Source organism: Dicentrarchus labrax, unplaced genomic scaffold, assembly GCF_905237075.1.
Source record: "Dicentrarchus labrax unplaced genomic scaffold, dlabrax2021, whole genome shotgun sequence".
In the NCBI taxonomy this organism is placed as follows: Eukaryota; Metazoa; Chordata; class Actinopteri; family Moronidae; genus Dicentrarchus; species Dicentrarchus labrax.
The window spans coordinates 26,359,565-26,374,348 of record NW_026136707.1 but is presented as its reverse complement, the minus strand read 5'-3'; positions in this window follow the sequence as shown (position 1 = coordinate 26,374,348).

Sequence of the window (14,784 nt, the reverse complement as noted above, 5' to 3'; positions counted from 1 at the left end):
GGGCACTGTCGTCTCTAAGATGATGTCTGTCTCAAGGCTTCAGATAGTAGGACTGTAATGCCATAGCACCAGTGTAATTGTCTTAGGGAATTTGAATTGCTTACCTAGGTACACTGCTCACCAGCTCTGATGTATAGTGTGTTTGCTTGGTGTGTGGAGGTGCTTGCTGCTGTTGGTGGCTCATGTGAAGACTGATTTATAGTTGTACATAGACTATACACAGAGGCTGTGCTGCAGAGTGTCTGCGTCGCTCTACAATTACACCACCAAAACTGCACTGTGTGAGTTTCTGCACACGACTGAAACTGAACGGATGATGTTGGAGTTAAATAAATATTACATAACAGTTACTTTTACTGAAATTACTGTATTGCAGAAAATAAAGGTTCATGTCAGTCTCTGGCATAGGGTATGAAGCTTCGTCGAACCTTGGCTGTAATTCCGAGGCAGAAGTATAAATTGTCCTTGACACCTGGTCCCTACCCAGCCTGGATCATGAACTTCATGTGCTGGAATCCTGCCGAGCAGCACATCTTGACACCAAGAAAGTTTCCTGCCCAGTCCACCACCTAGTCTACGTTCCTTGCTGCCACATACTTAACCATCCTGGTGGTGTGGGCCTCATCTTCTCATGGATTAGCTGGTGCCTGTCCTTGCCCTGGGCCCTGTCGTAGCAAATGGTAAGAAAGCGACGTATTGATTCGGTCCCCCACCAGAGCCCTATACCTCAGGTGAGAGTGTGTTCCATTGCCTGTTGTGCTTTCCACTTACTCCCAGGTCACCCACTCTTTCTTCTGGTGCCCACACACGATGTTATCAAGAAGAACACTGAAGTGCAGCTGTGGCTCAGAGGCAGAGTGGGTCGTCCCCTAATCAGAAGGTTGATTCGATCCCCGGCTCCTCCCGCCACATGTCGACGTACTCTTGGGCAAGATACTGAACCCCAAACTGCTGTGAATGTGTATGAATGAGTTAGTTTCTGTTTGATGGATGGACTGAGTGACTGTGTGTGAAAGGGTGAATGTAGCATGTAGTGTTTGAGTGGTTGGAAGACTAGAAAGGCGCTATACAAGTACAGGTCCATTTACCATTTACCAAATCTGTGGTGGAAAGAAGCACCGGTTAGTAACCATTGTGTGTCCTTGCTTAATGTAGCCTCTGTGTGAAAACTAGAGCTTGGTATCAGACAGTATCCCCACTGTTGGGTGGCGTCTTAAGTGCTACACTTGATTTGAACCCATAGAAGTGTGTAGTTACTCTTAAATTGGTAATCCTTGAGATCCTTTTGAGCCTCAACTTTGGTACTAAGTGTTCCTAGAAATATATTTCTCGTAGTGTTGTGACATCCTTTTTAAAAATGTCATTATTCTATTGTTAAAAGGCTGAAGACCACGTTCACTAAAAGTTCTCTACATCATCATAATGAGCCAATAAGAAACCCACGGCATTCACAAATTGTGTGAAATGAGTGGGAAAGCTTTCTAACAACACAACATTCATATGAAGGTCAGGCCTTTCAAAGAGATACATCTTTTCAACAGTGTCTCCAAAATGACTAGCAAATACAAGCTCCTCTGAAAGCACAGCGCCTTGTGCAAAGTGTCTGTCCGTTTCCAAATGTCTGTCTGCCAGGTTGACTGACACTGATGTTGCTTGCCTGTTAGCTTCAGGGCTCATTAGTTTAACACCTGTGCTTGCGGTTAATGACAATAGGCCAATCTGCTCTGCCATTACGCTTTTAAAGGGCTTGTTTGTGCCACAGTTTGATTCTCCTGTGCTCCTTCTGCTCCTCTCGAGTAGGGCTGTCACTCTTTATTGGAGTGTTTAGTGTACTGACTAGGGCTGTCCCTGACTAAACATTTTCCTAGTCGACTAATAGTTGTTAGATAAAGCCAATAGCCAACTCATCGTTATATCAATTTAATTATTTAAATCTATATATTTTAACAGCCACCTGTTAAATTAAAACAGAAATAGTGGTAATGATTCTGAATGTGTAGAACAACCACTTCTTTAGTTCATTTATTTCAACACAGTACACAACAAAGCACGGAATTAATAACTAATAACTAATATATTCCAACTTCACTGAAAGGAATACTGGCAGACTCATTGATACGATGGATGATGGTTAACGTTACAGGTTACTTACAAATGAACTCGCTACAAGCTCGCTCCTCTCCCTCTTGCACCTGAAATTGCCGTGTCTAATCCTGGTCAGATCCGCTGTGAACCACCTGGCCTCCGATGGTGTCAGAGCCTGTGTTCGGTCCCGCTGTCGTGGCCACTGGGAGGCTGCTGAGCCCGGCTCCGTTGCCTCTGCCTATGCTGCTTACTCCGTCAACTCAAACCTCCCTATCAGCTGATGGGACTGTTGACTAGCAAGTGGCAGCAGCTCATTAGCAGTGATGTAGCAGTCTTAATAGTGACAAGGCACAGCTGATGAAAAGTTTGTCAACTAAGACAGTTTGCAGTCCTTGGCTAGGGGACAGCTCTAGTACTAATTTCAAAATTAACATTTTAATTAGTTCGCCCTGTGATCCAGCACTATAAACTTGAACTATAGCATTCCATATTGACCTGTCAGTAAATAGAGCTAGTAATGTAATGTTGTTTACTATGAAAATGGAGGGCACTAGCGAGCAAACCCGTCTGGAGGGATTTCTAAGCAAGGATAGTCGGTCCTTTGGTGTGGTAAAAGTAAATGTCTTATTCTTTAGAATAGTTTCTACGTTACGTATTCCCTTGTGGTGTCATACAGTTGTGCAATGTGTTTTAAGATCATTGTTCAAATTAATTCCATGTCATGTTTGGAAAAAGTGACAGCCCTACTAAAGTTTCTGAAGGTGGCACTCTTCTGTTTTCAGCTGTGGCTCAGTTCTTCCTTTTAATCAAAACACATCTATTTTACCTGGTAAAGAACCACCAGATACTGCATACTCCATGAGTCCAGAAAATGTGCCTTCTCAGACACACAGAGTAGCAAAACCTCATATGAAAATGTTACAGAAAGGTTGTTTAACCTTTGGTGGTGCACTGCTCAATCCAGTTCCTGCCAGAGATGCTTAATCACGCACAAAGTAAACCCAACATCAGGTCCAGCCACCAAGAAATAAGTTAAATGAGCTGGTCGACTTGGAGGAGAGCTCTCGTCTCGTCAGTATTAGAAACCACAGGCTTAGAGGAAACTGGATAACTGTTACATACTTGGGAAACTGTGGTTGACGATTTGTTAGAAATAGTGTAATTTATGTATTTCATATTCTACGTGTTGCATCTCCATCATTAACTTTATGGCATTCTTATTTCATGTATAGATTGCAAGTTCACACAGTGCTGTGCTTACAAGGGCTAGACTGATATACAGTGTGCCAGTGTATGGGACAGTTACTGGCCTTTCATTAAACACATCCATTTAGTGTAGAGCCTTTCCAGTGATCCAAAATGTTTGACCTGAAGAATGGAACCCTAATTAGCATATCTGGTAGCACCTGTGTTTACCTATTTTATGTCAAAATGGCTGCTGTGTGGGTGCCCGGTAAGTTCAGTCAGTAGAGCTGGCGACCCATATACAGAGCGGCCCGGGTTCAAATCTGACCTGTGGCCCTTTTGCTGCGTGTCATCCCCTCTCTCTACCCCCCTTTCCTGTCGATCTTCAGCTGTCTCTATCTAATAAAGGCATGAAAAGGCCAAAAAAATAACAATAAAAATGGCTGCTGTGAAAAAAAGGTCTACTTTATATTGAGCAGTAAATTGGAATTTTCACTGATGAGTGTAAGTTTTGCATCTATAACATGCAGCATTGCATTGTGGGATTGTTAGCAGAAAGTATGTGCATGCCACTGACACTTTATCCTATCATACAGTTTTTTATTGTAGGAATTTATGAGCACGCTAAATAAGAGCATACATTTTACAGTCAGAATTCACACTAAAGTAAAATACAGTGCACGTTTTTATTTTCAGAGGGAGTTTAGAAAGTGAACTCGTTTCAGTGCTCTTAATGGAATTGGTTCTGTTTTCATATTTTGTCATTTAGTTTGAGATGTGCTATTTGCTACAGGATATTAAATGCAGAATACTGCTTCTGTTATTGCATATTGAAAATAATGAACAGTCGACTTCCCATAAAAGCTTTTTATACATTTAAATATAATGGGAGCTGTGATAGTCTGTTGTCAGCGGCCTCTGATAGAAAACCTTGTAAAAGTTTAGCTGATTCAACATGCATAAAAAAACTACTGATAAAGGCACTGACAAACAGCTTATATAATACATATAAAGGCTTATCATGGACGGGGCCTTGAAGGGAGAATAAATACAGCACACGCTGTGATGATGATGATGATGATGTGTATTAATTCTGAGAATACAAACACTGGAGAAGTGTTTTTATATCTACAACAATCAGCTCTCTGTTGGAGGTTTTGAATTTCCTACTCAATGTCCCAACAGTCCCACATTCAGTTTAATTTTAGCTGTACTGCTGTGCCATTCTCAATTCCCCTTTTATTATGTGTGGATATCACAACATTCATATATAATTACATATATTACATATATAAATGTCATTGTTATTATTGCAAAAGCTGCACATTTAGCTGCAGCCAGCAGCTCCCTTAAACTTGGCTACATTTTTGTTTTAATTAGCTATTTTTTTGGCTCTAATACTGAAGCACGTTTACAAATTAGTTTTTTTTGAATGTGAATGAATGAGTTAGTTAGAGTTAGGATGGGCTTTGCCATCACTGTGTGAAAGGGCGAATGTGGCATGTAGTGTAAAAGTGGTTTGAGTTGTAGGAAGACTAGAGAGGTGTGTCCTGGAAGACTAATTTTCCAGTCATGGAAATGCCTGGAAATTGAAATGACCAAATATCCTGGAAATAATCTATGTAGTTATGGAACATTTAAATTGTATTTTAGCCGCTCACTCAGAGTACTTTGGGGTATATTTTGTTTGAAACTCGACCGTTGGTAGGATCATCTGCACGCTATGACACTTTAAAGCAGCTTTTCCAGATGCAAGGCAGAACAGAAAATGCTCTTTTTTAAATGCTGACCACTGTTGTGAGCAAGTGCTGGCCTGGATTGTCAAGAATAAGTCCTGGAAAATGATTTCTAAGAAAGAGTGATACTGATACATCAGACAGTTGTTTCTCTATGTTAACTGTATCTGCCCCTGTCAAACAAGTAAAAGTACAAATAAAAGTACAACATGTACACTTTGGGGATTCTGTAGGTGGCTGACCACAACAGAGAGAAGGAAAAAAATACTGTATACATACATGAAAACAAAAGTATCCTTACAGGAAACATGAACCTGTGAACATATTAATGAAAGCACTTCATTGGCTCCCAGTACAATACAGAATCAGGTCCGGTGAGGGTGCCTTCAACTACTGTGGCCCTGCTCTCTGGAATAAACTGCCTGCTAAGTTGAGGTCAGTTATGTCTATGTTCAGAACAGGCTAAAAACCTATTAACATAGGCTTATGATTGGACATTATGAATGTGTGGGTAGATGTGGGATATATATATGTATATATAGACTGCTTGTGACTATCTAACCACTCTGCATAGTGGCAGCAACAAACAGTTTAAGTTTACTTACAGGAATCCAAACCTTCCTACACTCCACACTGGACAATGAGAGTGATTCTAAGCTCTGGATTCAGCCCTGAAGCGATCCAGCGCTTCATAATATGAATATGAGTGACGATCAATACAGCAGCCTGTAGCAAATGAGCTAACTGAAAATACATTTGTGGTTGGAGATTAAATACAGATATTACATTATTTCTGAGAAGAACACTCAGGCTCATGACTCTCAAGTGTCGGGCATCATCGAGGGATCAGATTTTGCGCATGGAGTTCAGTTTCTCGTGATGAGGACTACTACTCCACTTGTGAAAAACATCTGAATAAAGTTAGGGGTCCCACTCTTTTTAACCAATCCCTTCCAGGAGTTTTTCTTTGCAATACAGGACAGCACTTGCTTACAAACCGCCATAAAAGGTGCCGTTTTGGGCAAATTGACTACTAAAGTAACAGTTAAAATCAAGTAGAATTTGTTATATTTCTTCTACAAAGTGTTAATTGCATCTACCTAGTTAACACCACTGTGCATGTATTTTATCAACCAAAGAAACAAGACATTTTATCATTAATAGGCTGTTCTCATGGAGAATTCCACTTGCAGCTCTGGACAAAATAGACTCAAGGCTGAAAAGATCTCTGCAAGTCAGTTCCACTCTGAATCTGGTAAACCCGCTGTGAAGGGTCGTACAGTTTATCGAACAGTTGGGTTTCAAACTAAATACGCACCCAGGTTTATGTAGTTGATTTGAGTGAGGGGCTGAAATACAAACATTTCCAGGACTAGTCTTTAAATTTTAAGCTTTTCCTGGTCATCAGGGTTATCTCAGCTTAGGATCTCATCACATTTCTATCTCATTCTTATCCCAATTTTCACAGAAAGTGTGCATTACAAAGTGAAATGAAAGAGGCATGGCAGATCTAAATAAAGACACTGTCCAGTTACAGTATCAGAATTGTAGTGTTTTTAGAGCTTACCCATACTAGAGACTAAAGGTCAGGATATCCCAGTCTGTACTGTACACAGTTTTGCTCATACATATGTTTTTTTACTCGTCATTAGTTTGTCCCCCAGCTTTATGGAAAGAACTGTTGGTCGTGTACAACTTAAAAGGTTATGTATACGAAAATTCTTTCGCCACTAGATGTCGCACTAGAGCACCAGCATTTCAGACCAAAAGAATGACACATACATATATGTTCATTGAAAGGATCCCTACAGAGATAGACCTTTTGTTAGAACAGAAACAGCCATCATATTGATATCGACCCGATCCCAACTAGGCTGCTTAAAGAAGTTGTTCCCTTAATTGGCACTTCTTTACTGGATATGATTAATCTTTCTTTATTATCAGGATATGTACCACAGTCCTTTAAAGTAGCTGTAATTAAACCCCTTCTTAAAAAGCCCACTCTTGACCCAGGGGTTTTAGCCAACTATAGACCAATCTCTAACCTCCCCTTCCTCTCTAAGATTCTGGAGAAAGTAGTCGCCAAAGAGTTGTGTGACTTTCTACATAACAATAGTTTATTTGAGGATTTTCAGTCAGGATTTAGAGTCCATCATAGCACAGAGACAGCTCTGGTTAAAGTTAATAATGACCTTCTGATTGCTTCTGACAATGGACTTGTATTATTACAATGTACTTGTATTATTAGATCTTAGTGCTGCATTTGACACCATTGACCATGATATTCTTTTACAGAGACTTGAGCATCAAATTGGCATTAAAGGAACCGCACTAAGCTGGTTTAAGTCATACTTATCAGATCGCTTGCAGTTTGTACATGTTAACGATGAATCTTCAATAAATACTACAGTCATGGAGTTCCACAAGGTTCTGTACTTGGACCAATACTATTTACTTTATATATGCTCCCTTTAGGCAACATTATTAGGAATCACTCCATTAACTTTCACTGTTATGCAGATGATACGCAGTTATATCTATCGATCAAGCCCGATGAAATTAATCAATTATCTAAATTACAAACATGTCTTAAGGACATAAAATCCTGGATGATCTGCAATTTTCTGATGTTAAACTCAGAAAAAAAAAAACGAAATTCTTTTTCTTGGCCCCAAAAACCTTAGAGACTCACTGTCTAAAGATATAGTTACTCTAGATGGCATTACCTTGGCCTCTAGCACCACTGTCAGGAATCTTGGAGTTATCTTTGATCAGGATTTGTCTTTTAACTCCCACATGAAGCAGACCTCTAGGACTGCCTTCTTTCATTTACGTAATATTACAAAAATTAAACACATACTATCACAGACAGATGCAGAAAATCTATCCATGATTTGTTACTCCATGCCTTTGTTACTGCAACTCTTTATTATCAGGCTGCCCCAATAAGTCCATTAAAACGCTCCAATTAATTCAGAACGCTGCAGCACGAGTACTGACAGGAACTAGAAAAAGAGATCACATCTCTCCTGTACTAGCTTCTCCGCATTGGCTCCCTGTAAAATGTAGAATAGAATTTAAAATCCTCCTCCTCACCTATAAAGCTCTTCGTGGTCAGGCCCTTTCATATCTTAAAGAGCTCATAGTACCCTATTACCCCACTAGAACACTACGTTCTCTGAATGCTGGGCTACTTGTGGTTCCTATAGTCTCTAAAAGTAGAACAGGAGCCAGAGCCTTCAGTTACCAAGCTCCTCTCCTGTGGAACCAGCTTCCAGTTGTGGTTCGGGAGGCAGACACCCTCACCACATTCAAGAGTAGGCTTAAGACATTCTTCTTTGATAAAGCTTATAGTTAGGGCTGGATCAGGTGAGTCCTGAACCATCCCTTATGCTGCTTAGGCCTACTATCAGGGGCTTTTGGTGCACGGCCCACTATTATTTCCATTAGTGCATGTTACTAACTTACTTCTTCCCCGGGTTTTTTTTTTTTTTCACGTTCTTCTGTCCTGGGGGCTGTAGATTTCCATTTTTTTGTGCGTCTGTCTGTCTGTCTGTCTCTCTCTTTCACCCCAACTGGTCGAGACAGACGACCACCCACCTAGAGGCGAAGGGTCTGTCCTAAGTTTCTGCCTTTTAACAGGCAGTTTTTCCTTGCCCTTATCGCCAAGTGCTTGCTCATGGTGGTACTGTTGGGTCTCTGTAAATAATGTTATAAAGAGTTCAGTCTAGACCTGCTCTATTTGAAAAGTGTCCTGAGATAACTTCTGTTATGATTTGGCGCTATACAAATAAAATTGAATTGAATTAAATTGAAATCGCTCGGCACCAGATTCCATAGAGAAAAATGCAATTTTCTTTACAGGGAGCCAGTGTAGAAAAGCTGGAGAGATATGATCTCTTTTCCTAGTTCCTGTCAGTACTCGTGCTGCATCATTCTGAATTAATTGCAGCATCTTATTGGTGCAACCTGATAATAAGGAATTGCAGTTATCCAGCCTAGAAGTATCCGTCTGTGACAGGATGTATCTGATTTTTGCAGTGTTGCGTAAGTAAAAAAAGGCAGTCCTAGAGGTTTGCTTTATGTTGGAGTTAAAGGACATATTCTGATCAAAGATAACTCCAAGATTCCTGACAGTGGTGCTAGAGGCCAAGGTAATGCCATCTAGAGTAACTATATCTTTAGACAGTGTGTCTATTTCGGTCTGATGACACCGGTAGGCTGTGGTGAAAGACATATTCAAATAATTTACTGAACCTGCTCATATCTGCCGTCCATTAATGGACAGAACTTTCTAGGATGTCTAAATTATTATCGTTACTATAATCTGACTCCACCCAAATGCACAAACTTAATTGATTGGATGTCCAAAGGCCTATCTGATTGACACTCCATACCAGCTGGTGGCGGTAATGCACCAACATGTTGTTTGCCAACCACCAATAAACCTCAGGAAAAAAATATCCCTTTTTTCAACAAGCATGGTCTGACCATGAGGCAAGGAGGAAGCGTAAGGCACATTTTAATCTACCGTTATCCATTGGAATGGACAGAAGAAGGAACAGTATTTTATCATTTTATTGCTAATGATAGAAATATGCCATTAAAGTATTTTCTCTTGTGTTTGGATCATAATCAGATACTGAATGGGTTAAATAAAAGCAGCAGTACCTCACTATAAAAATACTATTAGTAGTAAAAGTCCTGCGTTCAAATTTTGAATCAAGTATGGAAGTATTATCAACACAACGTATTTATAAGTATCAACAGTAGAAGTACTCATTGTGCAGATCGCCCCTGTCAGAGTTTTATTATTGGCTGTATTAATATGAAAGCAGTAGTTAAATGCTGTAGTTGGTCGAGGTGGAGCTAATGTAGTGGAGTAAAAGTAGCATAAAAGGAAAATTCTCAAGTACTGTACCTCCAAGCTACCTTCCACCGCTGGAAGAAGGGTTGTAGATTCCATTCGATTCTTTCCTTTTATGTTAGATGATTAATAAACCCTAGGGGAAAAATATATATGCAGACCACCTCAAGGACATGTTCAAACTAAGCCTATTAAACAGCTTGTGATGTTTTAATAGTTCAAGGGCTATTTAAATTTCAAATGTCAGAAGAATTTCATCCTTACAACAGAAAACAGTTCTCTTGCATTCTGAGGCTTCACATAAAATGTTTTTTAGCCTTTTTCAGCCAGAGTTCTGCTCTAAATGCTCTAATGCACAATAGTGGAGGGCGAGTAACAGCAGCTACTGTATGAGGGAATCATGAATCTGACTAGCTTTTTGAATATTCTTCGCAGCTGAATACAGCAGGTCTAACATCTCAGAGGGTATTATTCTAATGCACCTGTGTTTTCCTAAGGCGCTCAATTAGTTGAACCCAGCTGCTTCTGTGCATTAGTTACCGAGGAAGGATAAACAGCCCAACAGCAGAGGCTGCACACACAGCAGCAGCTACTTACATCATGATTACAGTTCAAACTGATTGAGCTGGAACGGACAGACGAGCATTGAACACTTCTTCACCTCTTCAGTGTATTGTAGAATCCAATCCAATAGATCTTAGTACTCAACGTGTTGCTTTTTGTTTTGTAAATTACAATTTCATTATGCACCTTTTTATGCATACATACACACCATCCCATTCTCGTGAACGCAATATCTCATGAACGCCTTGAAAGGAATTTGTTCAAATTAACTGATGATATTTTTGTGGTTAAAGAAGGTTATTGTGACCTAGTAGAGTATGAATCTTTAGTTTTTGAGATACCACTACCTGAGGTAGAACAAGGCACAATCATGTTGCAATGGTATTTGGTACTTGTTTGTCAATGAAATTGCGGGAGAAAGTTAAAATTGCAAAAATGGTTGCATTTTTAAAATATAATTCATTAAAAATCAATGGCAACTTCCAGTGAGAATAAAATCGCTAGTAGTTTGGTGATGTATGACTCAACGTTTTACAGATGGACTGCTATGATTGGTGCAACTTGTGGGACACAGCAATGATTGGTCAAATTTGCAGTAAAGGTTGCGCAGTATTCATAGGGATTGGTTATACTTGCGATTGTTGGAGGGACTGATTATAGGTGGAAATTAAGGTGAAAGGTATGTATATATATATATATATATAAGTCATTATTAAAATAAGGAGACCAATTACCAAAAAATATAATTTATATATAATATGTCCATATGATGTAATATGAGCCAACAGGCTGCCTGATTTAACTAAAGAATGTAAATGAATGAAATGGAAAAATCAAAGATCAATCATAAATTGTATCCTGAATGAATAATTAGTTATATACAGCACCTATAGATATACAGTGTAATGCAACATTATAAAGAGAAAACAATGTTCAACCAGCTTTGCATCATTACAATGCAGGAAGTATGGTAATGGTAAATGGACCTGTACTTGTATAGCGCCTTTCTAGTCTTCCGACCATTCAAAGCGCTTTTACACTACGTGCCACATTCACCCTTTCACACACATTCACTCAGTGATGGCAAAGTCCATCGAACAGAAACTAACATTCATACACATTCACACACCAATGCACAGCATCAGGAGCAATTCAGGGTTCAGTATCTTGCTCAAGGATACTTCGACATGTGGCACCAGGAGCCTGGGATTGAACCCACAACCTTCCGATTAAGGAACGACCCGCTCTGAGCCACAGCCGCCCTGTATGTATGTGCAAATGAGCTTGTTGCCTGCACCCAGAGTTCTCCGCTCATTTGCCAGGAAGAGTGTTTTGTGTTTCACGTAATCCTTTTGTCATCTCTAGGGCTTGTACTTGTACTACATGCCTGCCTCCACAAATTGTCGACTCGAGAGAGGGAGGGCTCACAAAACTCAAATCAAACCGTCAAACCAGAAAGTGCTGATCAAATCTAAATTCAATTCAGTTCAATTCAATTTTATTTGTATAGCACCAATTCATAACAGAAGTTATCTCAGGACACTTTTCAAATAGAGCAGGTCTAGACCGAACTAATATATAATTATTTACAGAGGCACTTGGCGACGGCGGCAAGGAAAAACTTCCTTTTTAGAGGCAGAAACCTAGGACAGACCCCAGCTCTAGGTGGGTGGCAATCCAGTTGGGGTGAGAGAGAGGTAAAGACAGAAGGACAGAGACAGAGGTTAAGACAGAGACAAAGGTGCACAGCAACAACAGTAGCAACAACTACAGTTATAGTAGTGACTGATGGTGATAATGATGATGAACATGAACAAGAGGATGACAATGATGACAACAACAACGATGGGGGACAATGAGCAATGATTATAGTAATAATAGTATCTGTAGTAATAATAATATTACTAATAATAATAACAATAATATCAGTGATATTAGCAATGGCAATCTAGCAGGACCATGGCAGGAGGCTCCACCAGGATCCATGAGAACCTGCGAGACGAGAAAGCACAAGAACTCCGGGGAAGAAGTGAAGTTAGTAACATGCATTAATGGAACATGAATGAGTGCAGAAAGAGAGAGGAAGGGAGGAGCTCAGTGCACCATGGGAAATCCCCCAATAGTCTAGGGCTGCGTTTAATTAGTCGTTCAACATGCCCTCGTTCACTTGCCCTCGGGGGAATCCCCGTCGCCATCATAAGTGTCGTTCCAATTGTCTGGAAAACTAAAGTGAACTTGGTGAGATGGACCCTCGGAGGGCTGAGGGAGCGAGTGAACAACGATGGTCACTCCGAGGTGGATATCACCCACAATGCATTGCGTTTCGTCATTGCGTATTAGGGCGTGCTTTCATTTAAATCCCCGCTCCTCCGCCCACTTCCCTGCCAAGTGGCCTCTGTGCGATGTATGCTGTTACGTCATACCAAGGGCTGAGGGTAAGTGAACGAGGGGAAGTGGAACTAGTAATGAAATGCAGCCCATGCCTATAGCAGCATAACTAAGGGATGGTTCAGGACTCACCTGATCCAGCCCTAACTATAAGCTTTATCAAAGAGGAACGTCTTAAGCCTACTCTTGAATGTGGAGAGGGTGCTTTTAGAGACTAAATCAAGATTCTGTTACAGCAATGCCTGTTTAGGGGAAAACTATACAGTCATTCACACTTCTGTGGCATTCTAGAAAGCTACAGAATGCAATGTATGTTCAGCCAGCTGCAAAACAAGGTCATTCCTTCTGTTGACTGCATTGTTTTCCCTCCCAATATATGTGTTAGACTTCTTCTCCCTTTACTCATTCCATGACATTTGATGACATTTCAGTGATTCCAGAGACGTCACAATAAGTAAACATTAAGTAGCACAGTACAGGCTTTCATCTCTCCATCCTGTCTTTAACTTCCTGCCTCATTCTGAATGTTGAGCGTCATCAGAATCATCTGACTGCAAACAACGTATTGGATTATGCCGAGCTAATGGTGATCCTATGAGTGAGTTTCACCTACAGCTGATAGAGAGGCTTTGCATCTAAAACTGCCAGCAGAAAACCAAAGCACCACATTCAGTACAGCGACACTCTATAAGAATCCATCTTTACACAGTACATGTGTGCCTGTTTAGACAGTATGATCTATGACATCTATGATAATCAGAATCAGAAATACTTTATTGATCCCTGGGGGGGAAAGCTGTTAAATAATTTGTTAAATAATCAGCCAATACATCCTTCATTAATCAGTTCAAACATGTATATTCACCGGAATAATACATATATACCATCAATATAGATAATATACTGTATATAAAAACACACTTTTACTATACCTTTTATTCAGTTATTTCCAAATCTGTATCATATACATATATCACTACATATATTTTTAGTCTGGACAGACATGGATGTAAACTGCAACTTGACTGGTTAGCAGAGGCATACACTCAGAGGGAGGTCATTGTAGTATAATAAGTATAATCTAGCAATGTTATGCACTTCTCAGACTGGAAGACTGGCCTCATGTTTGAGGGGGTTTCATGAAGATTTCCCTTACTGTCCCACTATTTATTTAAAAAAACATATTCTGTATTTATTACAGGTTATTATGTGGAAGTGAATGAGAAGAGACTGTTCAAGGTCCCATTGAAGCATCAACTCTCATGGCTGCCCTTGGTCATCTCTCCCCTTTGCCTGTGGTGGTTTATTACACCATTAATGTTTTTCTCAAACTTGACAACACAGTGTTTAACATGTTAAAGTTTGTTCTTCAAGAGGTACAGGAGGAGCTTCTGACAGATATAGGTCATACTGTAAGTGTTCATGTTCCAAACAAAATGTACATCTCAGAATGTATGCAAAACGATATCATTGAAACAAACTATGGTGAGCCGTTTGTCATATCAAAATCTGTCAGTAATGATTTGGTTGCTCTGTAATTGTGTTCTTGGACCTAAATCAGTTGGATACTGAGCATATAACAACAGCCCTCACTCTGATGGCGGTCTGTGCTGTGATGGTGCTTCTGTGATGGTCAAAGAGGTTGAGTCTAGGCATTGCTGCACTGGCAGACCTGTTCCATACGATACGGTGGCCGACAATGTTATTATAATATTATAATAACATTATATAATATTTTTGTGTGTTTTTGGTATTTGCAGCATTTCTCTTTGGCATTTGTTTTGTGGGTTTGTAAGTTTGTGCTCCGTTTCTGTGATTGCAGCATTTTTCTGTTGCTGCGTTTTTCTGTTGCATTTGTTTTTATGTGTTTGTGTGTTTTTGGTTTTGCATCATTCCTGTGTTTGCAGCGTTTTGCCATTTGCGGCGCGTTTGCCCTTGTCGGCCACCGTAGTTCCATAC